General features: G+C 37.9%; 1 protein-coding gene and 1 long non-coding RNA gene across 20 annotated transcripts in view; both read left to right on the top strand.

Moving 5' to 3' along the window:
- Positions 1 to 27,908, top strand: part of VAV3 (vav guanine nucleotide exchange factor 3) — a 513,627-nt gene that overhangs the window by 264,970 nt on the left and 220,749 nt on the right. The gene's annotated exons all lie outside the window — the stretch shown is intronic.
- Positions 8 to 27,672, top strand: LOC309626519. Its single transcript, XR_014243242.1, has 2 exons — positions 8 to 18,982; positions 19,650 to 27,672. It is a non-coding gene; the product is annotated as an uncharacterized lncRNA (long non-coding RNA).

Here is a 27,908-nt window from a genome sequence, read left to right on the forward strand (position 1 = left end):
GTTAAGTGATTATGAAAGTATATGGGAATTGCTGTAGAAAGTCAGACAGATTGTTGGCCTCTGTTCCTCGCAGTTTGGTATATAATGTGTGACCAGGAGGCGACCGTCTACTGTGTAAATCATTTACCTAGGACAAGGTCATGTGATGAGTAACCATCAGTAGCACAGTCTTTCCGCAGTCAGCAGTTGAGCTGGTTATTTGCTTACTGAACAGCCTCAGGGTGCCTGGTTAATGCTAACATATCCAACACCCTTTCCCTGCTCCCTCCCAAACCTGGAAAAAACCAACCAGCACTTAAAAAATCAGCATGTTCTGAGGGGGTGGAGGGAGGTCATAAACCAGACAACTTTGGTACCCTCCCCATTTGGGAAAATACTTTTCTTTATCCTATATCTATATTATTTTATAATACAAGAATGAGTTTAAGGACTTTGTGAACAAGTGTCCTCTCCAGAGACCAATTCTTTGTCTGCAGAGAGCATTCAGTTGTTTCCCGTTTAATATCATGAGGTTGACCCTGTCATTATTTTCATATAATTATTTTTCGTCCATTAAGCAATGCCTTCCATAGTTTAATTACCAAAGATGTGTTGTGTATATGGTCATATTATTGTGAGTAAAAGATGTTCATGGCTAAAGGATTCCAAATATATGAACTTAATAATAAATCAAGTAGAACATGAAATATAGAGTAGTCTTCCTGGAAAATAATCTGGATTATGTGTTTTGTTTTCTCATCGTAAACAGTGTTCACCTAGTTGTAAAGTTTAGCTTTCAAAGCATTATAGCTTTTCACTGAAACCACACCCCTGGTAGCCATGCCAGTTTATGAGCTGTTTGAAAAGATTTATGGGAGCTTGCCTTTGGCTAGAAATTGCCTCACTTGTGTCCTGAGATCAGTTTAAATCTTTTAAGTACAGACCAAAATTAAGGCCATTAAAAAAATTAGGGGTTCTGGTTTACTTTTTTTATTGGTTCTAACTTTCCCAAGATGATACCCTTTGCAGAAAACTCTACGATAATATTTAAAAGTGACTTCTTCTGTTCTATTTATATCAGGAGTGTATGACTGTGAACATAATATTTTTTCTTTATTTTGTATGAGTTATAGTATTTCTGTTTCTGAAAATTACCTAAACTTTATAAATATTATTTTAAAATATTTTCTCTTTCTCCTATGGGCATTTTCACTTAATCTATTTTCCCCCAAGAAAATGCATTTCTATATATACAGTGTGTCAGTAGGAACACATTTGACTTTTAACTATGTACATTATAGCCAGAATTTTTAGGAGCCTTTAGATTATTTAAAGGGAGGTATAATGAATTCACAGATTATAAATATGGCAAAGTGGACCAATAATAAAATAGTTTATCTTCCTTTATCCTAAACGTGATGACTTTCTATAGGTATAACTCTTCTGGTATTTATATTTGTCCAAAGTTTTTAGAACTTCATGAAGAATAAAGTTACAAATACAAAAGAAGTAGTGCCATATGTTATGTTTGGGGAAAAAATATATATATACATTATATATAATATACATAGCTGTATATATATGCACATAGCTTTCCATTAGGTATAGTAAATACATATGTGTTTTCTCATTTTTCCGCACTTTTGAAAAGGAAACAAATAGTTGATGATCTTGCCTGTTGTAGATCCTAATGTAATAATTATTTCTCCCTGTAGAGTGTCTTTTGATGTTAGGCTTGAATTATGTGTTTAGAGTTGGTCGTCTTTTTTATCTTTGCTTCTTTCTGTTTATTTCTGTTTATTACTTTCTGTTGGCAAGTTGCAAAGCTTTTTTGCTCAAAGTTAACCCTAGCTTGATGACTTTCTTACTCTGAGTTGATCCTGATGTAACTGTTGTTAAGATTTTCACAGTTGTGTGGGAGAAGTTTCACTCCAGGATATTTAAACAAGGGATCAATAAAACTGAGACCTCCTAAGCATGGACGGACTGCTTCCAAGGAGCATTATTTGCTATCAGTGTTTCTACTATGAAAGGTCCTTTAACCTTTTCTCTTTTAGCTATTTTAGTTGTCTTTTCCAAGTGTTAACACACTGACTACTTTCCAGGGCCTCACTTAGAGTGGCTTGTAGAAAAAAAGTGATTAAAGAATTTGGGAGGTCAGATGTAACCACTTCACCAGGTCCAAATTTCAGAGCCATGTCCAAAGTAAATTACATATCTTCTCCATAGAACTTTTGTTCTGGAGAGGAACTTAATGCATAGTTCTTTGGGTAGTATTGTTACTGAACCAAACTTAGGTCCACTCATCCTCGGGCAGTAAAGCCAATCTACTGACACCAGGTTGTGATGAAGGAAAGTACAGCATTTATTGCGGGGCGCCAAGGGAGGAGAATGGGCAGCTCATGCTCAAAAGACTTTCAGGGAAGGGGTATTAAAGGCAGTGTGAGGGAGGGAACTACAAGGTGTGTGATCAGCTCCTGCATAATTCTTGGATTGGTTGGCATCAGGGTGAAATTTCAAGCATCATCAGCCTTCTGGTTTCAACCAGTCTAAGGTGTACATTTTTGTGATCAGCAGTTTTCATCTGGAGGGGGTCTGCTCCCTGTAAAAACAACTTAGGAATGTGTGTCAGGACTTTTTCTATATCTTTCATGGAACTGTGAGCTCCGTGATTCTGCCATGTGGTGTATTTATAGTCTAAATTGTTACCAGTTCCCGAGCCCAACAGCTATTCTTTGTTTTTCCATCATCTTCACATTTCCCAATCATTAACTCTTGAGCCAGCCTTTTGAGACTCAAGGGAGGCCTGGGAAACTAAAGCAAAAGCCTTTTACTTCAAAGGACAAGGACACAGGGGCTTGCATACGGTTTCAGTTGGTGCTTAATAAATATTTGTTAAATGAATTAATGAATGGCTATATTCTTCTTCTGCATGCACTGGCTCTCTTGCTTTTTAAATTCCTCCTGCTGATAAAGTGGACCAGTATACACAAGGAATATGGAATAGTCCAATGGTGGGAAGCATGGCTCTGAGCCACATTGCCTAGGCTGGGGACCCAACTTAGCTGTTTACTTGCTGTTGACCTTTGGCAATTTGCTTCCTCTCTGTAGTTTCCTCACTTGTAAAAGGAGATTAATAATAGTAGCTACCTTACAAAGTTGTTTTGAGCATTACATGAGTTAATACATGAAAAGTACTTACAACAGTGCCAAGTATGTAGTAAATGCTAAGAGGTGGCAATTATTATAATAATTACTTTGTGGTAGAGCATGTTAAATATTGGACGTTTTGTCATGTGTAGGAGAATCAAAAGTATTTGCCAATTATTTCTTTGCAAAGAAACTCAGAATTTTATGTTGAATTCTAGGTGAAACTAGAAGTTACATTATCACAGTCGTTTTCAGATCTGCTGTTGTTCCCTACTTACCTGATGGCTTCCATGATATTTTGCTTATCTTCAAGAAGAGACACAATCAACAGTGGTGGTTGAGAGTTTTTTGGTGAAGTTAGTAGTGTTTGTGATTGCAATAAAGAAACAAAGAAAGAAAAACTCCCAAGGTTAAAAGCAAATATTGTGGGGTTCAATTCAAACCACGAAAGATGTGAGGTTTACCTTGTGTCTTATTTGCATATTTAAAACTTTTACTTTTATTAATAATTGTAGTTAATCTTTATAGATAATATTTACAAATGGCTTTGCAGTTTAGTTGACTTTTTCTTGTCTTCTATTATGTGCTAAGAAATTTATCAATTTATGATCTTGTCTGCTTTGATAAATATAGTAATAGTAATGTGTTAGATGCAAATTCTGGTAGCTCTTTTGGATTTTTTAAATATAGCAGGGTATTTTCATCAGTTTGTACTTTTCTTCCTGAGACAGATGTTGGTTTCAGGAAAATAACGCTTGTAAGAGACAGATCAATTATTTCAGGAACACGGAGGTGCTAGGCCTTTTTCAAGAACATGAGATCATAAATCTCAAGAAAATCTGAGCACTGGTGTAATATTTTTCACCTAAAGTGGCACCCGAGGTCAAAGTTACCAATTAAATTTTAATACTGAGCTTTAAAAGTTTTCTTCTGAGTAGAGAAGATACAAGATTTATTTTAGTTTGCATGTGGCAAATCTATATACCAGCATATGTGTTCTTTTAATCAACCCTGTGTTTTTAGACTATTGCAAAATTATCTCATATTTGTGGAACTCATAGCCTCTCGTATTTAAGTCCACAGTCACTAGCTTTTAAAAAATCCAGGCTGTTGTTCTGTGTTGCACTACCTAAAGATTAGATGGAGTAGATAGGAAATATTTAGGTACCTCATTTTCTTTCTGATCTTAAGTTACTCATGTGATTTGTGATAACCTTGAATAGTAAGTGAACAGAGTTCTTTCTGAGAGCTCTTGCGTCGCATGTGTTCATTTTTAAACTCTTGATTACGAAGAGAAAAATGTGGCTTAGAAACAGTGTTTTTTCTTGTTCACTGAGGAGATGTCTTACTGTTTCTTAGAAGAGACATCTTCAAAGATGGTCACTTTCTCTTTCAGGTGGATAGGATTGGTAGATAATGCCATTCTTATCTGTTCCTGTATGAAGAAAGGAATTCAAGACATCTTTTTTTCATTACCAACTTCGTGTCTTATACAACAATAAGCACCAGCAATGTCATTAATTATAAAACATGCCCCCCCTCCACAATTTATAGTCTGCCTAAGGAAGGAGTAGATACAGGCACAAGGTCTTGATTGCATAAATGCATGTAGATGAGTGTGCATATAAAATATTTTAATATTCTATTTTATACTCTGATCCATTATGGTATGGCATAGTGTCATAAAAATAATTAGGGAATAGTCTGGTAAACATATAAAAAGAGCTAATTATGTAATAAGTGCAAAAAAGCAAAAGGAATTGGAAAAGAGAGAAGCAAATGTAGGCTAAGATTGCTTTTAAGCTGAGTTGTCTATATATGTTTTCATTTATATAAATAAAATTTTTGTTATGCTGGTTTTTTGCATTGAATTACAACTTAATACAGTTTTCCTTAATGTTTTAATTTCAAATTATTGGTAAACTCATTCCAAATGTAAATAGAATTGTTGATTTCTTTTAGATTTGCTTTTAAACATAATGCCAATTTGCTCAATAGAGAACTTTTATCTTTTTAATTCTCAAATAGAAAACATTGATGCGAAAAATAGCAACCCAGGATTTTTAAAATTATTTATCTAAAACTACATTTTTCTTTTTTCCTTTTTTTTTTTTTGAGGGAGATAAATGTATATTCGTGAAGTTTTAGTAAGTGAGCTTTTGTCTATAGTAAATAAGTAATAAAGTGTCTGTAGATTACAATATTTCCATATTAATCAGTCAAACGTACTTCTGTCTTATCTGTCACCTCTAAAACGAATTTCTCATCAAACATAAATCCTAATCTAAATATTAGGAGCATAATTGTAAAACTGTAAAAATACATTTCACGTTGAAAGAATGAACTTGAAAAAACTGGGACCGTAGAACTTAGTGATGAAGATTCATTGCAGAGAAATGAGGAATCCAAGCTGTGCACCAGTGCTGGGGAGGCTGCTCCGGTTTTTAAAATAGAAGATTTTCTCAAGCTTCTATTAAACTATGGACAAAAAGACTGGTTTTGCACTAAGGCATTTGATCCCCTTGTAGTTATTTTCAGGACTGCCTTCCTAATTCCCTTTACCATGATGATATTTTTTCTGAAACGTACATCACACACCCTTCCTCACATCGTTTTTTCGTTTGGGGAGGATTTATTTTTCCCTTTGAAGGCTCATTCCGAGCTCACAAAGGGTCACTATTGCTGTCATCTAGCAGGTCTGCCCATGCCTTGCCAAGCCCAGTCTTTTACACAGCTCTGTTACCTCCCGCGTAGGAAAAAGAGGGCAAGGTGAACATTTGAAGACGTACATGGAGTGGGGTGGGGGTGCCTTTAGATGGGAAGCATGGCATCAGTAATGTGATTATTGAAATTAAAAAACATTTGGAGTACTATATACCGAACCCACTTCTGGATCGTTTATGCACTTTTAACTTATAATTTCTATTACTGTAGTAATTATGTCTTAGAAAAAAATGTATGCATTTATTACATATTTAGAAAAATACTCTGAAAAGGAAGTCTTGAACCTGGTGAGCTGCTTTTAACATTTATCATGGAAAAATCATTCCTCACTTGGAAGGTCAGGTATGGCCTGGACTTCCTTTGTTATATCTGTGGCCCTGGTAGTCAAATACTATCCAGTTTCAGAAGCAAAAGAACATGCCATATAATGCCAAGTAGGCAGAGAAACTTCACAAATTTCTTATGAGCCAACAACTTATGAGAATCAGGTAATCTTATTCCAGAACTTTAGTCTGAAGTGAGGTAAATGAGAGGAACCAGTTGAGGCAAAAGTATTGGCTTCAAATAACAATATTTGATACCAGTAATATCGCCCTGATACCAGGAAAGAGGACAGACACTGATAAAGTAATCCTTAGTATCATAACTTTATAATCTTATAGTCGTTCTATACACAAATAGTGAGAATGGTTATCAAATTAATTAGAACATTGGAATGGAGTTTGTGGAATTTCTATCAAAATGACTCATACTGGCAATTATTTACCTTTTTGTGTATTCAACTCAAGTTGATTTTTAAATTTTTAATTTGAATGAAAAGAAAAGCTTGTTCGGTTTTTTTAAATTGTTCTTTACAGATAACTTTTGAGACTCACTTTTTTCTGCAGAGGTATTAGAAATATATGGAACTTTCCCTGTCTTTGAGGACCTTGGAATTTTATTGGAGAGATAAGACATACAAACATAAACATGTCCAACAGTAATAGCGTGTGGTGTATGAGGAACCACCAAAGTGTGTGTGGTCACTTATGAATGGTGTTGTTGACTAGGTAGGCAGGATGAAGGAGACTCATTGTGGACTAAAGAAGGGCACAGGACAGGGAGACGAGGTATCTAACAAGTACATCAATAAAAGTGCATTTATATACAACTACAGATATTTAAATAAAGTTATCAGTCTCTTACTAGGTTTGACATTCTGACCTCAGTTCTGTATCATCCAGTGTGCTCTTGTTTGTCAAGTGGCATAAAACCATTTCAAAACTAGAGACTTAAGATGGTTTGACTTAAGATTTTTCGACTTTAATGATGGTGTGAAAGCGTTATGCATTCGGTAGAAACCGTACTTCCGATGTTGAATTTTGATCTTCCCCAGCTAGCGATATGTGGCATGAGGCTCTCAGAGATGCTGGGCAGAAGCAGCGAGCTGCAGCTCCCAGTCAGCCACAATCGCTGGGTAAACAACCAAGATACTTAGCGCCATTCTGTTTTTCACTTTCAGTATAGTATTTAAGAAATTACATGAGATATTCAACACTTTATTGTAAAAAAGCTTTGTGTTCAATGATTTTGCCCAGCTGTAGGCTAATGTAAGTATTCTGAGTACGTTTAAGGTAGGCTAGGCTAAGCTCTGATGTTTGGTAGGTTAGGTGTATTAAATGCATTTTCAACTTACAATATTTTTGACTTACAATGGGTTTATTGGGATGTGACCCGTCATAAGAGGAAGATCTATAGTTAAGGGGAAAAAAAAAAAAAGAGTGGAGGATTTACTGACTTAGGTAACTCAAGTGGAACATGTTTGGCTTCAGGCAGAGTTAGATCCAGGGGCTCAAATGATATCAGGTTCCATTTCTCCTTGTGTCTCAGTTTTCCTTTCTTTTCTGTTGATTTTCTGTCAACAGGCACCTCAGGCAGGTTATCTCACTTGGAAGCAAAGTTGGCCACTAGCAACTCTCAGTTCCCCACAGCTAGTAATCTCAGAGAAAACTGGACACCTTTGCCCCAGTAAATCTAACAAAAATCCCAAGGTGTCTTTAACTGGCCTGGCCCAGATCTCTGCTCATCTCTGAGGCCATCACTGCAGGCTGAGCACTGATGGTACCTGTGTGATGAGCCACCTGGCTTCTGTGCCCACCTCTAGCATGCAGAGAGGGCCTGACCCAGCCTGTTCACAGGAAATTTGTTTTCTGTAAGAAAGGACAGCTTTGCTTACAAAAGAATGGGGGAAGGAAAGAAGAGCAGCTTGGTTTGAGCAGATTATAATGTACATCTGTTATAGTGTATGTGTTTTAGACATTGTCCTCCTTGGGCGTACTGTGGCTGGGTTTTCCACCTCTTCTACCTTGGCCTTTTTCCATTTGTAGGCTCTTCTATTTGATTGTTTTCCAGTATCAGACAAGGTAAATCCTGAGGAATGTACATAAAATGGGAACTGGAGAGTCTTGACAAAAAGCTCATCCCTACTCACAGCTTTAGTTTGCAGGGATACCAAAAAGCAAGTGTTCTTGAATCACAGTATCTTCTTATAACCCTGTCTTTATACCTAAAATACCAATGTGATATTCTCCTTTAGATAGAGGTAGTCTGTTTCTATAAGGAGATAATCCTTTGTTCCACTATTACCTACCTACATGTTAGTGTAGATTGGTCCATCAAATTAGAGAACTGGGGAAACAAGACCTAAGACGGCATGTTTTGTGGAGGCAGGTGGGAAGAAACATTCCCTCCCTACTGGAAGGGTCAGGATGAGAGTGCCGGAGAGCCAGAGACTGCAGCCCTTGAGGCATTAAGTTTAGACCATAACCTGCCTCTGTGGCAATAAAGGAATCATGGGAAGGAAGGAGAAGGAAGAATCTTTTCTAGTTTTGTCTGTACAGTCGCCCCTTGGTATCCACGGGGTATTGGTTCCAGAACCCCGCACAGATAGCACAATCTGCGGGTGCTCAAGTCTCTTACACAGAATTGCATAGTACAGTCGGCCCTCCCTACCTGTGGGTTCTGCATCTGCAGATAGGGAGGGCCAACTGTATTAGGCACTTTCACTTACATGAACACTTGTTGATCATCAGAGGCAGCCCTGTACAGCCGTTTAGACTGAGCACTGTGCAATGGCATAGATCTGGGTTTGTGTCCTGCCCCTCCACTTAACTAGTTGTATAATCTTGGACCTGTAAACCTGTTTTATCATCTCTAAAATGGGGGGTAATAGTAGCAGATACCTCCTGCTGTCATTGTGAAGATTAAATGAGATAATAGGTAAAGCATTTATCAACAAGGTTTGGCACATAGTAAGTGCTCTGTAAGTGATGGTGGTGGTGGTGATTACTAATACTTAAACACTCCTATGTTAATTTTCTATTGCTGTATAACAAATTACCATACATTTAGCAGCTTAAAACAGCATGTTTTTTATTTCACAGTTTCTGTGGGTCAGAAGTCTGGGCGAGGTTTAGCTGGGTCCTCTGCTTCAGGGTTTCTCATAAGACCTCACTCAAGATGTTAGCTAGGGCTATGTCTCGTCTGAAGGCTCAGGTCATTCCCAGCTTGGCAGGATTTGGGTCCTTTTGGTCTCTTAAACTGAGGTGTTCAATCCCTAGCTTGCTGTTGGCCAGAGGCTGTCCTCACATGGGCCTCCCCAACATGGCTGTTTGCTTCATCAAAGTGTACAAGCCAAGAAGGTGATGGAGTCTCCTAGAAGGATGGAAAATTAAGTCTTATATGACAAAATCATGGAAATGACATCCCATCACCTTTCTATTGGCCAGAGGCAAGTCACAGGTCTTGCCCATATTCAGGGGAGGGGATTAAACAAGCATGTGAATACCAGGAGGCAGGGATTATTGGGGTTCATCTTAGAGTCTGTCTGCCACAAACTCTAAGAGGGAGATATTATTAGTTTTCAGTGGAGGGAACCAAAGCTCTGAGAGGTGAGTAATTTACGCAAGGTCACACAGCACCTGGCAAGTACCAGGACTTAATTGCAATGTTTGGCTCCAGAGACCTCATTCTTCTAGAGATCTTCTATGTACCCTACTTAGGCCAACCTTTGGACAGAGGAAAGCTTATTTCCTAAAGTTTAGCTATGTAGAACAGTGCAAATTAGCAATGTGATCTGGTATGTTGTGCAGAGTTCATTAGTGGCTGCTGTTACAATGCAGATTTATGGGTGATTTTATTTTATGCATTGTTAATTTTGAAAATGTTAATCTGAAATTGCTACAGTATTTCAATTAATTTGGACGATTAAAACTTAGCACCAGAAGAATCCCTTGCAAAAGATAAGGCAGCTAATTAGGGGTTCTGAAACAAACAACTGTAGACACTGGCACTGAAACATGCTGGGTGGATAACACCCATCAGAACTCACTCTGCTTAACAGTTTTGAAATGGAAAGAATGATTTCTGGCAGTCTGAATATTAAACTTGAACGCAATTGATTTTTTTAAGAAAGCCATTTTAAGGAGTTAGCTAACTTAATGTGTAATTTTTTAATAACATGCAGTTTTGGAAAACTGTGTTCACATTATTTTGGAATGTTGTCTTTTGTATAATTATAGTGACCAATACCATAGGTATTTCTTATCAACCTATTTTTCATGTCACAATATTTCATATTTTATATATATATATATTGTTTTGATGTTTTTTAAGTTTAAAGGTGAGGTAGCACATGCTTTTTTTGTTGTTGTTTAATGATATTTGAACTTCTTAGATAAATTAGTTTTAACCCTTGTACACTGTTGGTGGGAATGTAAATTGGTGCAGCCACTGTGGCAAACAGTATGGAGGGACATTAAAAAATTAAAAATAGAGCTACCATATGATCCAGCAATCCCACTTCCGGGCATTATCTGGAAAAAACAAAAAAAAACTAATTTGAAAAGATACATGCACCCCGGTGTTCACAGCAGCACTATTTACGATAGCCAGGATATGGAAGCAACCCAAGCACCCGTCAACAGATGAATGGATAAAGAAGTAGTGGTATATATACACAATGGAGTATTACTCAGCCATAAAAAAGAATGAAATTCTGCCATTTGCAGCAACATGGATGGGCCTAGAGAATATTATGCTTAGTGAAATAAGTCAGACAAAGACAATACTGTATGATATCACTGATATGTGGAATCTAAAAAAATATATAAATGAATGTATATGCAAAACAGAATAGACTCACAGAAATAGAAGACAAACTAGTGGTTACCAAAGGGGAGAGGGAAGGGGAGACGGGCAAATTAGGGGTATGGGATTTAGAAATACAAACTACTATGTGTAAACTAGATAAGCAACAAGGATATACTATATAGCATAAGGAGTTATAGCCATTATCTTATAATAACTTTTATTGGAGTATAATCTGTAAAAATACTGAATCACAGTGCTGTATACCTGAAATGAATATGATATTGTAAATGAACTATTCTTCAATTGAAAAATAGAGTTTTACACCTTGAAAAGTTTATTCTTAAAAAATTCAGAAAACGTTAAGGAGGTATAGAAAAGTTTCCTGGACAAATTGCCTGTAATCCCTCACTCAGATAATCATCCTTTACACTTTTGTTTTGTTATACACTTTTTTCTAATACTAATTTTCTTTGTGTGTAGCCATGTGTTTATAAAATGTCTCTATTTTCAATTTAATGTCCTGCTTTTATCACTTGACTTTGTTTCATGAGAATATTTGTTTATTCATTTGTTCGTTCAACCATTTGACAAGTATGCAGGCTTGGTGTGAAGTTTACAAAGATGAACAAGACGTATTCAATATTTTCCCTCACACAACACACAGTGTCATGGAGCAAAGGTAATAGTGTAAGATTTGAGATCAGGGAAATGCAGGGCCTATGCTTAAAAGGGGCAAATACTTTAGGTATGTGAACATCAGGAAATGGTGTCGAAACTGAAGCCCATATTATGAGTAGGGGGTTGACAGAACATGAATGGAGACAAGAGGGTTGCTCCAGAAAAGGTCGTATTTATCAAAAAATTTTTTCTAGCTTATTGTTTGTTTCTATATAAAGTTTTAAATTCACATGTGGTCATAGTTATTGGTATTTTATTTATGGGTTTTTTTTTTGTTTTTGTTACTTTTATGCTTAGAAAAGTCTCTGATTCTGAATTTTGTTAAATATTTACTTCTAGTCTTATTATTTAATTTATGTAACATTTCACCCATGCCATTTAGCTTATTTTTATTTAAGTAATAGATGAAAATTCTGTGAGCAGTTTCAAGACGTACATCAAAATATTTTTAAGGATTTATATAGTACAACATTTTATAAAATTTAACTTTACCTTTTTTATATGTTGCCAAACAACAATATTGCATTGTTTACTTTTTATTTGGTGCTTTATTTTGCATATATTTTGCTTAGATCATAAGTTATCTTGTGCAAAATATGTCATGATATATGCTCTGTACCCATAGTAAGGGAATAATATTTTAAACAAATACAGGTACTTAATATTGAGATGATCATGCTTTTTTGTTGGTAAACTATTACAGACTAAGATTACCTCTCCTAAGCTTTCTTTGGAAGTAGGAGGAAAAAATATTTTGTGGCTATTCATTTGAGTTCAGAGTATCTCCCACCTCCCGTTGATCTCTTTTCCCCTTGTAAATATACATCCTCCTTAATCTTACAATCTTTTCTCAACTTAATTTACACAGCAGCTCCTGGGGCTAAGCCTAAACCTATTATTTTAAAAGATCTTTAGTTTTAATAATTTTTCATCAAAGTAAGAAAATTTCACTTCTACTTTATTTGAAAAATGCCATAGATAAATCCTCATTTCCAAAACAATGTAGAAATTCTATGTTTTAGAGCTCTTATTTAGGAAGTTTTACATGTTGCCATGAAAACATTAGGTGTTTAATAAATAGTCTTTCTTGGGGGACCCAGTTGTAAGCAGTTAGAATAACGACTTTGATTTCCTACCTGGTGTGTTGCTACTAATGATATGTTCAGGAAGCATGCCTCTGGATGTCCATATACCAGCAGTTTTGCTCGTAGCTTCTTACTGTTTCAAATGGCCCAAAGGAATCATGTGATACATTTAATTCAGGACAGAACTTTCCTTCTTGGGACTAAGAATTCTTCCTTCACTTGGTATAGAGTACATCGTAAGGATTAGATAGATGAAAAATGAAGATATTCATGTGTTTCTCCAACTCACCTACTATCGTATTGCTAATATTGCAACTGCTAACTCCCAGAAGAAGAAACTTGCCATTTAAAAACTGTATTGCCATGCTTTCGGGATCCTATATTTTAAAAGTTATGTATCTCCCATTTAAATTGAAACAGTATTCAAGAACAGAATCTGGCCAATGGTTTTGAAAAAACAAAATGGCAACACCTTCTTGGAATCTCAGACTGTTCAAGAATGTTTTTTTCTAGCAAAACAGGAAGAAATTGGAAAAAAGCATATGGACTCAGGTTGAGCATGTGATGTATTTTCAACTTGAATCGGTACTTTACTCATATTTGTAGTGTGACTTAAAATTAATTTTGGTGAAGCATTTAGATTTGAGAGAGAAAAAAAATCCCTGTCTGGGACTAAATCAACATTTGTGGCATCTCATTAATCACTGCCTTATGTAACCAGTTTTCCCACCTAAAGAGAAGCTACTGCGATGAGAAAAGTTTATAATATTAATGCCAAGTGCAGATCTTGCCTCTCCAAAACGGAGTTCATTAATCATCATTGAAGCACAAGAACAAACATACTTCATGTCTCTTGCCAATTTTTTCAGTAACATTTCTAAAAGGCAAAAAAACCCTCTATTTTCCTATTTTTTATCTTCATTTGAAAAGGTTTTAATTTGGCTGTTATTTAATTTGTGATAATGTTATGTAAATTTAACACGCTCTGAGGATGCCCGTGCATAGCGTATAGCAGTAGAGTATATTGATTGGCTTTAGGCTTCTGAATCAGAGACGTCTGGATAAAGATTCCTGACTGCGTTACTTCCTGCCTGTGTGGTCACAACATGCAGAGCACTTCAGTCACAGTGCTTGGCACAGGGTAACTGGCCAATGACCGGCAGTGACAGAAATTCTTACTCTCACTGGTAGGAAGCAGTATGAGCTTGAAGTTCGAAAAGATGGGTTTCATTCCAGGCTTCTGTGTAAATCTGTGGGAAGTGAATAACCTCAGTTTTTTCATCTGTAAAATGGGAGTAGAAATAGTTGCCTTACCTACATTGCAGGATTATCAATTAGCACAAATGAGATAATGCCCTAGTCAAGATAGAAAACTGAATCTAGTCATGACATACAAACTTGTGTAATAAAGTAAAAAATAAGTGCCAAGTGGTGAAATCTTCATTATTTGGCCATATATTTCAGTCTCTCAGTGTTAGAATTCTGTAGCTGATTAGTAGTTTTGATGGAATTTTAGGGTCAGCCATGTAGTTATTACATCCTCTATGCAATCTTTAAATTACCATTTACTGAACATTTTACTGTTCTTTCTTTGTTAGTATGGCTTTACATCTTTTTTTTCCTGTCTCCTAATTTTAAAAATTATTTACAAGTAAGAAAAATTGAGTAACAGGGTACTGAGCCAGTATATGAAAATGATGACAATCTTTAAAAAAAGAAAGGAATAATACAAACCACATGTGAGAAGACAAATGCACTGATTCAATCAATCATAAATATAAAAAAAAAAGCTTATGTGCAAGAAAAAGTGGCTCCTGCCTACTTTTATTTACAGCCCATTGTCTACCAAGTGTCAGGGGGTAGGAATGGATGGATGGTGAAGTTTTCAGGTACTTCCGAAAACTAGTTGATTTCTTACTTGTCCCTTTCAGAAGACTTGCCCTTTCTTGTTCGTTTCTATGGTCCCTGCTATTAGAAGCATTGTTAAAAGCCAAAGGAAGGACAAGGCATTCTAAGGTTATGGTTGAAGATGCAGCCGTGAGGCCTTGGAAAAATCCCAGGAGACAGGCAAGGGTAGTGTCCAGCGCAGGGGTAGCTCTTTTTGTCCCCATAAAACAGTAAAGGATCAAGAAGTAATCATATGGACACGTAGAAAGGCTTAGTTCATTTTTTAAGTCGAAATTGTTTGGAAAGAAGAGGTTGAGCAGAGTAGAATAGCAGGAGGTTTTCCTAAGGTGAAGTAGAATTAAAGTGCAGGCAAGAATTTTTCTGTCTTCAGTTTTAAAGAACACCAGCCTCACTCGTCTCTTTTTTCCCTGTATTCTTCTTGACCTTCTTATCAGCTCTTGACTTTCTTACTGGGAGATTTTCTCTGCATAGTCGGCACTGACTTCCACAGAAATCCTGAGCGCCACACCCTTATTACAAAAGAGTTGAAGAGAATTCAGATAAACAGGTTGCAATAAGTAGCTTGGGAACTAACTGTTACAGGATGCTTCCAGAATAAGGCACTGCCAACTAAAAGCTGAAAATTCCATTTCCTGTATAGCATGCCCAATTGTAGGCTTCACTTAAAAATATAAACTAAAGTTAATATTAAACCTTAGAAATTCCTACGGAACCACCTACATTCCTTTGAGAGTAAATTTTTTCTAGAGTTGTCACTTTCCTCTTTTCCAATCTGCACAAACGTAGATCCCAGGGACCTTGCTTCCAATTTTTCCTCCTCTTAATACAAGGAGGGAGGAGTTGCTGGCGTGCTACACATTTCACTGTACACCACAACTTTAATTCTTAACATATATGACGTATACATTCACCATGGGGTGAATGTTAGTGATAATTATTCATGTACAGGAATTTCTATATACTTTATTTTTAATTCTCACAAGAAGACCTCTGAGGTAGATTTTATGCCCATTTTACAGATGAGGAAGCTGTCCTGAGAGTTTAAGGCATGTGTTCGAGTTCTCATAAATAGTAAAGACTGAAGCTGAGCTTTCAATCACAGTTTTATAAAAATTTTATATATGTGTTTCCATAACCAGTAAAAACATTAAATGTTTCTAACTAAATATTAGGATTCTTGTTGTGGAAAGCGGGGGGCGGTGGGGCGTGCACATTCACTAAATCAGTGCACTTTTCAAGGAGATTTATGTTGTATCCAGGATGGCCTCAGCTATGGATCACACCCAATGCTCAGAGGAGGGAGGAAGTGGGCTGAGGAAGGCTATAGGGAGACAGTTCTGGTCACAGTGAAGGATATGCACTCTGAATTGCTAATCACCAGAGGAAGGAGGAGTATGACCTTCATGTCAGGGCTTCTGGGCAGGGGGAGTTTTGCTATTGCATGGATGAATGTTTGGGTCCTAGATGAAAGAGGACCACCAGTTGGGCAGGGATGGGCAAGGCAAGTAGGAACACAGATGGCCCCTCGAGTCCCTGCCAACCTAGGGTCACTACATTTCCAGCCAGGAAAGGAAGCTCATTCCCTACAGCATTCTAGAGCTTTCATTAGTGTGTCTTTGCTTTGATTTTAATAGGATTAGATAATAAAATCATAGCAAAATATCAGGAAATGACCCCAAACAAATGTAACAAATGCTGCTTCTGTTTATTCTCTATACATACTGTCTTTTTCCTTAATATCTTCATTAGTTTTTGTGTAGGAAACAGGATTTGGGCATGATTTGGGTTATTTTAAATAATTTATAGAGGTTGGTTATGTTTTTCCATGCTTTATTGTTGGTCATGTCTGTGTGTGTGTAATCCTAACATAAACTGTCAACAGTCAAGGGTCTCACTCTTTAATTATGGTAATATTCCTTATAATAAAGCTGTTTACACTATTTTACGTATAAATTACATCTAATTTCCCAGGCAAGTACGGAGACCTTGTTGGATTATATTTCCCGCATTGTTGCTCCATCACAGGCACGCTCTTAAGTGCATTGTGTAGGAGGCCAGACAGTATAAGCGGTTAAGAAATTAGACTTTGTCGTTGGCATTGCCTGGCTCAGGGCTTAGCTCTGACACTTAGCGGTGCACCTTTGGGAAGCCGCTCAACCTCTTTTGCCTTATTCTGTCCTCTGTCGAGTAGGAGTAATACTGGTATCCGCCTTCCATAATTGCTGTATGTGGATTAACTGAGAGGAGGGATCTGTAGAGCATTAGCCCAGTGTCTGGCTCTTTGTGTGCACTGAATAAATCATTACTGTTGTCATCACCACCGTCTACAGGATCCGGATCTGGGCAGGTGTGGAAGGCGAGCTGAGACCTGTAGAGGTAGGGCCCAGGCTTCAGACTCCTGAGGCCGGTGGCGATGCTGTGGTCTTGTTTGTTCTGCTTTTAAGAAACCAGTCCCATTAGAGCAGAGGCAGCAGAACAAGCTGCTAGCTCCCACATGTCTGGCTTATAATGTTTTGCGGGAAATTAATAGTACATGGATTCCAAAGCTAGGCTGCCTGTATTTCAACACAGTATCCACTATTTGCCAGCTCTGTGACCTTGTTCAAGTTTCTTACCCCCTCTGTGCCCTAACTTCCTCTTCTTTAAAATGAGAATCATAATAAGACTCACTTCATAGGATTATCATGAGGCTTACATGAGTTAATATGTATTAAGCTCTTAAGGGCTAACACATGGTAAGTCCTATGTAAGTGTTAGCTAGTATTATTTTTAAAAGTAAAAGATTTTCAGTTATCAGGAGATAATGGTAGAAGTGTGTCATATGTAGAGATAATTATAATATTTAAAAGGCTGTAGATTAATATTTAAAGAGAGCTGACAGTGCCAGGCAGGTAGTGTAACATTTTCAGGATAAGAAGCCAGGCACAGCTTGACTGTCTCAGAGGATGTTGAGCCCTCTACTATGTCTCCAGACTGACACACACTTCAGAAGGCAGCTGGTGGAAATTTCAGTCCATAAATTTAAGAGTGCAAGAGATGACACCATTTAAATTTTTTTTTCTTAAAATCAGCTTAATCAGCTTAATTCCATGGCCTTAAACCTCTCCTTGACCTTTGAAGACTGTCTATTCCTGATCAGGAGGGTGTCTGAGGCTTAGGGCCAACCTTCCTAGGTGTCCATGCAGCTCCAAAGTCTTGCTTTCTCCCTAGAGAAGCCCCAGAGCAGTAAGCAGTTCCTGGGTGCCCTGGAATCCCCACACCTCTGTCCCCTTTCCCTCTGGGGAACCTCCTCCTTCCTCTGTTGGTTTTCTCAAAGGCTGACCCTTCTTTCCTCTCCCCTCTGGGACACACCTAGCGTCATCTCTTCAGTAACTCAGGTTTTACAAAGGGCTGGGAGAATCAGTGATTTCTGAAAGCCTTTGCTCTCTACCCTGCAGTGTTCACTAAGGCAAGAAAACAAAAACCTGAGCTACCTGATTATAAGAGGGAGAAAGGGAAAATACTGGGAGAACACATACAAATTCAGATCTCAGTAAATGATCTTGCTACAGGAGTACAAGAGACTGAGTGGCAAGTTGGGAGCCATGGTGATCTACTGTGCTGCTCTTGGAAGAGTGGCATGTGTCCAGGCAGCAAGAGTTTCACCCCCTTGCTTGGAGGGGGGGGTTGACATTGCAGTCCTAGAGACCCACACACCCCTTCCCAAACTGTAGACACTGCCTTGCTTCAGGTCACTTTTTATTCTCCAAGGGCCTGTGCTTTTAAGAAATCAGACATTAACCCGTGGTTTTTTTTTCTTTCCCTCTCGAGAGTAAGCACTTTCTTAGTTATTCCTGAGGGCCATTAGCCAGCTGTGTGGCTTTGGCAAGTCAGTTAACTTTTCTGGGCTTTATTTTACACCTGAAAATTGCTGGGTTGAATTTGGTGATTTCTAATGCCTGTTCTGGTCTTAGTATCCTAAGATATTTACAGAGGAAGGTGGGGGGAGAAACACTGGCATAAAAGCCTGTCCTCTGTGGGGCACTCGGTGCTGCTTATGAATACAGAGACCTCAACAGCTTCGTCCAAAGACACTCCTCCCTCTTCCGCTTTGATTTTGCAATGTGCTGTCTTCTCCTCTCAGTTACCACCACCTCCCTTGAACAGTGCATTCGGAGATAATATCCACTGCCTTTTGTTTCCTTATTTATGCATCGCTAGTGTGGGTACAAAGCAGTAACAACGAAAGCTTCTGTGCCTTCTGGCTCTGTGACTTTTCGGAAGGGAGGAACACGGCAGGTGCACAGCAGGACCGGATATAGAAGGACCACACCCTCCTTCTGGGTCAGGTCAGAACACGGGGGTCCCAGAGGTGACCTGAAAGACACGCGCTCTGCCCTCAGCAGGGACGGCCATGTGCAAGCAGGGGATGGAAGACTGGTTTGGCTCCCACCGTGGATCCTGCGGTCTGACTGGAGAAGGGCAGATTTGTAGAAAGTCTCTTTGTGGGTTATGGTTATCGGGGTGTGTGCCTTATCTCCCCTGCTAAGGTGATAGCTCCTTTCAGGGCAAGCACCTGGTCTTTATCTTTCCAGCTCCCAGAGAGTCTTAGTGCAGGACCCCTTGCACAGAAGTGTTTAGCTGTGATGAACCAAGGAGGCTGGTGCTGTGGGAATGGTCCACCCAGTGGCAGGAGGAATAGTTTATCACTGACATCACTTAGAATTACTGGCCCATGGTGATTAAAAAAAAAAAAAATCAAACTGACTTTTAGTCAGTTTTATTATTGTTTTAAAATTCTCCTTAGACAATGCCCGCCCTCCCCCCGCCCCGCTTATTATGTGGCCTGGTGTGGACCATCCCAACCCCCTCTACTTTCCTGCAACCTTTCCCGTACACACCCCGCACAGGTATACAGTAAATAATTATTCAATGTATTGACTATTGTAATAGTCTCTTAGCTTCTCCTCTTGCTTCTAATCCTAACTTCCCTTATTCCCTCCTCCATACTATCAGAAAAATGATTAACCTAGAGGAGAACATGCCCCCCGCCCAGCTTCAGCTGTTCAGCTCATCCTCAGAACCAGTCTACAAGATATTAAGTGTATAAGACTCCCAAGATCTGCTTCCTACTGAACTCATTCCTAGTCCTCTTCAGCAAGAGCAGAGATGTATGTGGTCATTTTCTACATGCACAGATTTCTTTCTTGCCTCTGTACCTGGGCTCCCGCTCTTGCTTCTGGCCAAAATAACCTTACCCCCCTTCTCCATCTGGTTAACTCTTATTCGTCTATTCATCTTACTCATCTATCATTTATCCATCTAAACTCAGTCCAAGAAACTCACCTTGCAGTATCTCACAGCTGGTGTGCTATATGGGCTCCTCTCCCATGACAACCCCGCCATAGTATTTTTTAAGTTTTTGGAAATTATCTGGGTACATGTCTATTTTCTAAAATTTTCATAAGCTCCTTAATTAATAGCTAGAACTTCATCTTTTTCATACTTATACCCATAGTATCTGGAACATAGTTGATGCTCAGTAAAACTGTGTTGAACTGAATTGTGTGCTCAACTTCATGCAAGGGAACACTGATTTCTGGTGTGCTGATTCTCTAACCTCTTTGGCAAACTGCTGTATGCTTCTTTTTTTAATATACACTTTGGAAATTAAGAAAATGGTTTGTTATTGAGGCCAGCAGCCCTATTTTTATTAAATGCTTACTTTTCAGATTAGTGTATATAAACAATAAAAATATTGAACATTAGTGAGTCTGCACTAGCTTTGTTAATTTTTTTTCAGACCACAAGAACAACGAATAAAAGATTCTAAACCCATAGCAATATAGAACACAGGCATGTGTGTAAAGTGATATTTTGATAAGTTTTACAAGAATCTTCAAGTGAAATCATTTGTTTCTAATATCAACCACTAGAGCCAAATTGAAACAATAGGAGTTGCATTTAGGATCTATAATAGCTGTGATAGAATATCACTGTAACATTATTTGCTGGAATTATAGTAGGGAATTTGCTGGTACACAAAAGACAATCCAATTTTTCAGCAGAGATAAAATACTAGTAAACTCTTCATTTTGCAAATTGGCATTTTTTGGAAACTCTGACCACTTTATTGGCAATTATCTTGAATCAAGTTGCATGTAATTTTGCCTCTCACATTCTTCTAAGTTTAGTAAGTTTGGTGAAAGGGGAATTTAGACAATCGTGTTTTTTTTCACTATGTTTATTTTTCAATCCAAATGTACCTAAAGTTCAAAAATCTAGAGGAAGTTTAAGCTTAACCTGTAGAGGTTACAGAAGACCCAGGGATATTTTCAAAACCCTAATGGAATATTATGTATATTTATTTTGTTAGGAGGAATTTTTTTTTCTCCTAGAAATACTTGATTTAGGACAATGCATTTCTCAACCCTTTTTTTTTTAATTATAAAATTTCTTTATAACTCCAATTCACACAAGACTATTCAACAGTATAAAAGTTCATATGTTAAAATGCCATTTGAATATTCACAAATGGAAAGTATATTTTAAAGTCATTGATGAACTTTGCATTAGGTAATTACCACCTCCCCAGAGGCTTCCAATGACTCCTAACTGGCTGAGCTGCAGTAACGCGTCCTGATTATAAATGCATTCCCTGGTTTATACAGCAGTTACCACAGCTCTCATTAAAACAGAAATTCCTAGGCATATTTAAAATCTGATTAGGTTTATAAAGAACAATGAAAAACCCAGGGAAGCTTCAGGAGGACAAACCAGCCTCCGCAGATAGAAGCAGATGTGCAGGACATTGCTGTGAATAGTGGGCAATTCATTCTGTGTTTGGGAATTCCTGCTTTCTGACGTGACATTCGTCCCATTCTCCAAGTGCTTTTTAACTGCCAGTATTTCAAACAGTGGTTGGATAGAGTTAGAAACTTTTAGCTTCATTTCCTTGCCCATTACTCATATGACTAGTATGTCTTTTTCTACCCATTAGGCACACAGAGAATATGCTTCTGTTAGCATTTTTCTCTAAAGCAGAGTGTATTGCAGAGTTTTCATTTGGTTAGTAAATGCTCTTGCTAAAACCTTGTCATATAATCTGTCAGTCTGGCTGGATTGGGGATGTAAGAAACTTGAAGACCAGTGTCCTTGAATAAAATCCATTCAACTCTCAGTGCTTTTAATAAAGTAGGAGAGATAACTAGTGGACCTCCATCCACAGCATTGATCACTGAGGAGCAGCAGCGTTTGGGCTCTGGAAATGCTCTGTGTGTGTCTTGAGATAACTTATGCCCCAACTGACCTTATCATCCCTACATCAGGCAGATGCTTTTTTTCCCCCTATAGAAATTCTTTAAGGAAAAATCCAAATTGAGCCAAGTAAAAATTGAGAAGGTATTCTTCTGTACATGTTTTTTGAGCTTCTCCAATGTTTCAGCCTTCATTGTAACCTTTTTTTAAAACACTGTCATATTTTTAAATATAATTTTAATTGGAGAAAGGGGCCTGGATGCATCTGTATTGATGATGGTATGGGCATATAAATTTGTTGACAGTGTCATTTTGCAAAGTGGATTCAATGTTGAAAAAAAAAGCAACTCTCTTTTTTTTTTTTTTTTAATGACACAGTCACTTTAGACACAGTACTCTGGTTTTAAAATTTCAGGTCTATACCATGTAAGCAGTTAGTCACATTATGAGTGATAATTTCATTTGCTCTCAGAGCTATTTAATTATTTGCTTACAGACACATAATGACTGGAAAATCTAAGCAATTATTTTTCATTTAGGAGAGAAAAATACTTCTCCCAACCAATCTAGGGTGCCAGTTTTATTTTTCTTGGCAGATCCATTTGGAGAAACCGGGTAATGCTGAGTCCCAGAGTATGTTAGGTATAGATAGAGCTCCAGGTTCATGATCTTTGTTCTAAGTCCTCAGAGTCTTAAGTCATGACTCGGTTGAAATAGAGAATTTGGCAACACATATGGAACATATATAATGGTCCTATGTTGCTGTTTTATTTGTACAAGCAGAATTAGTCAAGAAATACATTGTAAAATTTTATTAAAATTATTCTTACAAATTTTTTCTTTAATGATGAACATTCACACAGCCTTTTATTTATTCAATGGATGTTTGTTGAGAGACTGTTGGCTACCAACCACCATACTAAGTAAGGTTAGACAGTTGAGTAATTCATGGTCCCTGACCTTGTGAAGTTTATATTCCACTGGGGAGGAACAAAATACTAACATGCAGTTTATGCTCGCTGCAGTCATTTCTGTCACAGTGATGCAAAAGGTTGTGGAAACACAGTGGAACAGAGGGGAGCATCTATCTGCCTGGGAGGGCTCAGAAGGCGTCCCAGAGTCGGCGTGCAAGGGGACTGCAGTGATCACAGAACTATTAGCAGGGCTCTGCATTGTGACAGTGCCTGGACCACTTGGCAGAAGAAGGTCGTGTGCGCTTTGGGTGCATCACGGGGAATGGCAAGGGTGGTGCGGCCTGGGTGCATTTCACGTAGGCGCCTAGTGAACGGAGCTCCAACCTGCGTTCCTCAGGGCCTTGCAGGTCCTGGCACGGGAAAGTGCCTTCCCAGAGCATCTCAGGAGAGCTGTTTCTATGTACGAATGTGCCATCTGCCTGCCAAGCCCGCCCTGAGAGTGTGCTTACCGTGAGTCACATAGGGCTGCGGTATTGACTAGAGGCGGCCCTGGAGGCTGGCGATTGGAATGGTGGAGTGGGAAAGAGCTGGGCTGGGCCTGGGTTTATGGTCAGTACAAAGAGTTTTGGCCTTTACTTCGCAGGCATCCAAGGTGTCCTGGAAGGATTTTGTTAACAACAGCAAGTTTTAAAAAATTTTATAAAAGAAACAGATGTTAACTGTAGAAAACTTAGATAAGCAACAAGTTCTCAAAATTTTCTAATCCTAATGTACGTACTATTGACATTGTGCTAAGTGTCTTCGCTAACTTTTTCCTGTGCTTCTCTATACTGTTTTTTTTTTTTGTCAAAGAAATGAGGTCTACTATGACACTGCTGTTTTGCAACCTATTTTTTTTTTCCCCACAACCTATTTGAACATGATTCAATATCATTAGGCAGTCTTCTGTAACATTATTTTAAAATTTAAGCTTGCTATTCAATTATAAGGATGTACCCTAAATTTAATTTAACCAATTCCCTATTGCTATTCATTTAGATTGTTTCCAGTTCTTTCATATCATAAACTGCCCTGGAATGAATGTTTGAAAGATAATCCTAATTATGTTTTAGAAATGAACTTTAAATTGTTATTTAAGATTCCATAAATTTTTATAATTTTAATAAGAGCACTTTTTAAAGTCCCATTTCTTATAGAAAAACATTTCATCTGCATCACATTACATAAACTACAGTCATGCTGACAAGCTCTCATAGTAATGGGGCTTTTTCCCCATCGTAGGTTCCTGACCTGAACCCTGATGAGATTATGCCCTCTTGCCTTTTCCACAGCATTTGCAATTTTTCCACCATGAAACTCAAAATGTTTTATAATAATTGTATAATTTTCTTTTTCTTTGTTAGATTCCAAGTTTTATAGGGGAAGGACACGCCTGTCTTATTTATTACTCCCATTCTAAGCATAAAGAGAGCATTAGGAAGTTGTTTTTTTTTTAATTAATAAATACAAGGATAAATGGATGCCTTAGGAAAAGATAAACAGAAACTGAAAGCCAGAGTATCAACAAATAAATTACCTCCTAAGGTCTCCATCACTTTGCAGCCATAGTGAATGCTGTGTTTCATAAAGGGGTAAATGGATATAAGTGAGAGTCGCCATGTGTTAGAGAGGGAAGCCGTAAAGCCACGGTCACTGTGGTGGCCTGATGTGTATTTCTGTCTTTCTGTGAAGAGATAGACGGATGTCTAGAAAAGCTGTCACATGCATTAGTTTCTTTTCTAGTTATCTTGTTTCAAAGCCAAGGGAGCTAAACCTCAACATGCCTTCCCACTCACTGGAGATAATTAACATGAAAATAACAATTATACAACAGCCCAGCAAAAAGAAATCTTCAAGTTTAGCACCTTGAAAGTGGGGTTCACTGTCAATGCTGTTATTCAAAGAATAATAGCTACATGAAAGAGGTCTTCAAGGAAAGGAATCCCCCCTCTCTAAGCACTGCAGAGTTTTCAACATGCTATAGCCTGAAATTAAAGAGAGAATAAACTCTGGAAGATAAAACATGCAGTGGGGAAAGAAGTGAGTAAATTAAAGATGAATCCGGTTATCTGTGGGAATACTTTTCAGATGCCAAAGAATTTTAATTACAGTTGTAGAAGAGCTTTCCCTTGTACATGATGGCATTTTAGAAGCTTTCCTTTGTAGAGAGGTAGGGGAAAGAAAAGTATAAATGTTTGCCCTTTTAAATTTGTTCTGTTTGTCAGTTAAGCTTGTGAAGATGGGCCATAGGAAAGGTCTGGTTTAGCCCTCACCACTTTTTTTAGAGGCTTCATTACCTACTCAGTAGATTTTACAGAAAACTAGTTGTATATTTAAACTCATGTATGAAAAGAAACCTTCAGCAGAAAACAAAGAACAGGTAATCAGGTATCCCTAAGACCTCACATAGTAGGTGATATGTAGTAGCTGCTTAGTAAGTATTTCCTAAAAAAAATGAAGATTAATTTGGGATACATTTCTATAGATGCCAAGAATGTTATATAAAAATAGAAAATATTTTTTGTATTTGGTACTTATATGTAGTTATATTTACATAAAAATATAAGTGCATCCTCATAAAAGAGCAATCGCGTAGTCAGTACTCCAGAGTACTTAAAGAAGAAACTTCTGCAACATTTTCCTTATGGATATTGTAAAGTGCTGTAGTCTATAGGATGCTTAGAAGTGTAAGTGGTTCTTCATTTTGACAGGAGCATCTGTTAGCCATTTATTTATTTATACAAGTGAATTTCTTTGATGAATTTATCTAATTCCCACTCGTATTTTCTATGTATAGCTTTTAAGTAACAAACCTTTTATTCTGTAGCTGTATGTTTATAATGCTATGTTCTATATTTATATGTTAGTAACTTTATCGAGGTCATTTATTTGAACAGGAGTGTTTTTCCACTAAAAAGACATATTGAAGTATTGTGCCCAGTAGGAGAATTGAGGGAAAATGACATTTAATGAAATGCTTGTGTGCTCATATAAATTCTATGCCAAAATAAAAACTAGGACCCAAACTATAGATTTTCTAGTTATGTTTCTCCTGTGTAGCTGTACTAATAGCAATCAGTTGGCAATTTCTCTTGTGTGATTCTACTAATAAAGTGATTCAGTATTTAAGCTGCTGGACATACATTTTCAATAGTTCTTGTGAAACATCTGCAAATATCACTGAATAGCAAGTATGAAAATGCCGTCTTAATTTTTAGCTCTGTTTTCATGTTTACAGTTAATAGACCTTTCATCGTAAGATGTGTTCTGTGAATCCCAGGAAACGCTTGGTTGCAGTCTTTACATTGAATTGTGTGTTTTGCCCTGCCTCTTGTAGCTGTGTGGAACTGCAGTTGACCTCTGGAGCAGGGTCATGGTGAGATCAAAAGTAATGTGTTCAAGGTTATATGAACCACTGTGGTGTCGAAGACAATATATGCCCAGAGGCCAGTCTGAGGACAAAATGTAGAGAGAGATTAAGTCCTGTGTATGACAATTCTTTCTTAGCCGCCCTCTTCTATAACACTCATTACTACCTGAGATAGCCAGAAAGGGAAAATAAAGAGAGCATAGGCTATGAAATTTGAAATTCTGCTTAAAAAAAAATTCTTATTTTTAGGCTGTGGCTTTATAGATGTGAATTTGCTCATAAATGTCACCTTTCTACCATATTGACCTGACCTTTGTTAGATTGTTTTGTTTCATAAACTGAAGTCTTACATTAATTATTCAAGAAATAGAAATGATTGTCTTCCTTGAAACATGTGTGATAGGTTATGCTGAAGCTGGAGGTTAGGCTTGTATGTCAGAGTAACATTTACTCAGCTTCCACTCTCTGGGGACCCTTGTTGAGAGTGTTACTGAAAGATTGTCACAGGCAGTCAGAGTGTATACAGAGGAGAAAAGGCGCTGCAGCTGGAGCCAGGAGCTTGGATAATTTCTGTAAAATAGGACCTCCCATTTTTTAACAGTTTAGTACTTTCTACTGTCATTCATAGCATCGTATTCAACAAGTTCAGACATATTCAAATGGTAAAGATTTAAATAAAGTCCAAAGTAGCAACAGCACTATTACAGTGCATAGCAAGTTGTGTTTGCTAGTTTACATTCACTGAAACTACAGTTTTTTTCTGTGTTTCTTATAGCATTCATGATAAATACAGGATAAACTACTTTTAAGGTCACTTAAAACTCTTCAAAGTAGTATTTTAGGGTTTCCCTGGTGGCACAGTGGCTGGGAGTCCACCTGCCAATGCAGGAATGCAGGTTCAAGCTCTGGTCCAGGAAGATCCCACATGCCATGGAGCAACTAAGCCCGTGTGCCACAACTACTGAGCCTGCGAGCCACAACTACTGAGCCTGCGTGCCACAACGACTGAAGCCTGCACACCTAGAGCCCGTGCTCCGCAACAAGAGAAGCCACCACAATGAGAAGCCCGCGCACCGCAACGAAGGGTAGCCCCCGCTCACAACTAGAGAAAGCCCGCGCGCAGCAACGAAGACCCAACACAGCCAAAATTAAATTAATTCATTTTTTTAAAAAGGTAGGGGCTTCCCTGGTGGCGCAGTGGTTGAGAATCTGCCTGCCAATGCAGGGGACACGGGTTCAAGCCCTGGTCTGGGAAGATCCCACATGCCGTGGAGCAACTGGGCCCGTGAGCCACAACTACTGAGCCTGCGCATCTGGAGCCTGTGCTCCGCAATGAGAGGCCGCGACGGTGAGAGGCCCGCGCACGGCGATGAAGAGTGGCCCCTGCTCGCTGCAACTAGAGAAAGCCCTCGCACAGAAACGAAGACCCAACACAGCCAAAAATAAATAAATTAATTAATTAATTTTTAAAAAAGGTAATATTTTATTAGATCAAAGAACTTTAAATAAAATTTAAAAATACATTTGTGAAACGTTTCAAACATACCAAAAATAATATGATAGATGTAGATATACTTACTACTAAGAGTAAATAGATATTAACATTTTGCTATTTGTTAGATCCTGTTCAAAATGTTCCTGTTCCCTTAAATCTTCAACAATGCTTTGTGCTATTGATTTGTAAGATTTTACCAA

This window comes from Balaenoptera borealis (genome assembly GCF_965194805.1).
Source record: "Balaenoptera borealis genome assembly, chromosome: 1".
Taxonomy (NCBI): domain Eukaryota; kingdom Metazoa; phylum Chordata; class Mammalia; order Artiodactyla; family Balaenopteridae; genus Balaenoptera; species Balaenoptera borealis.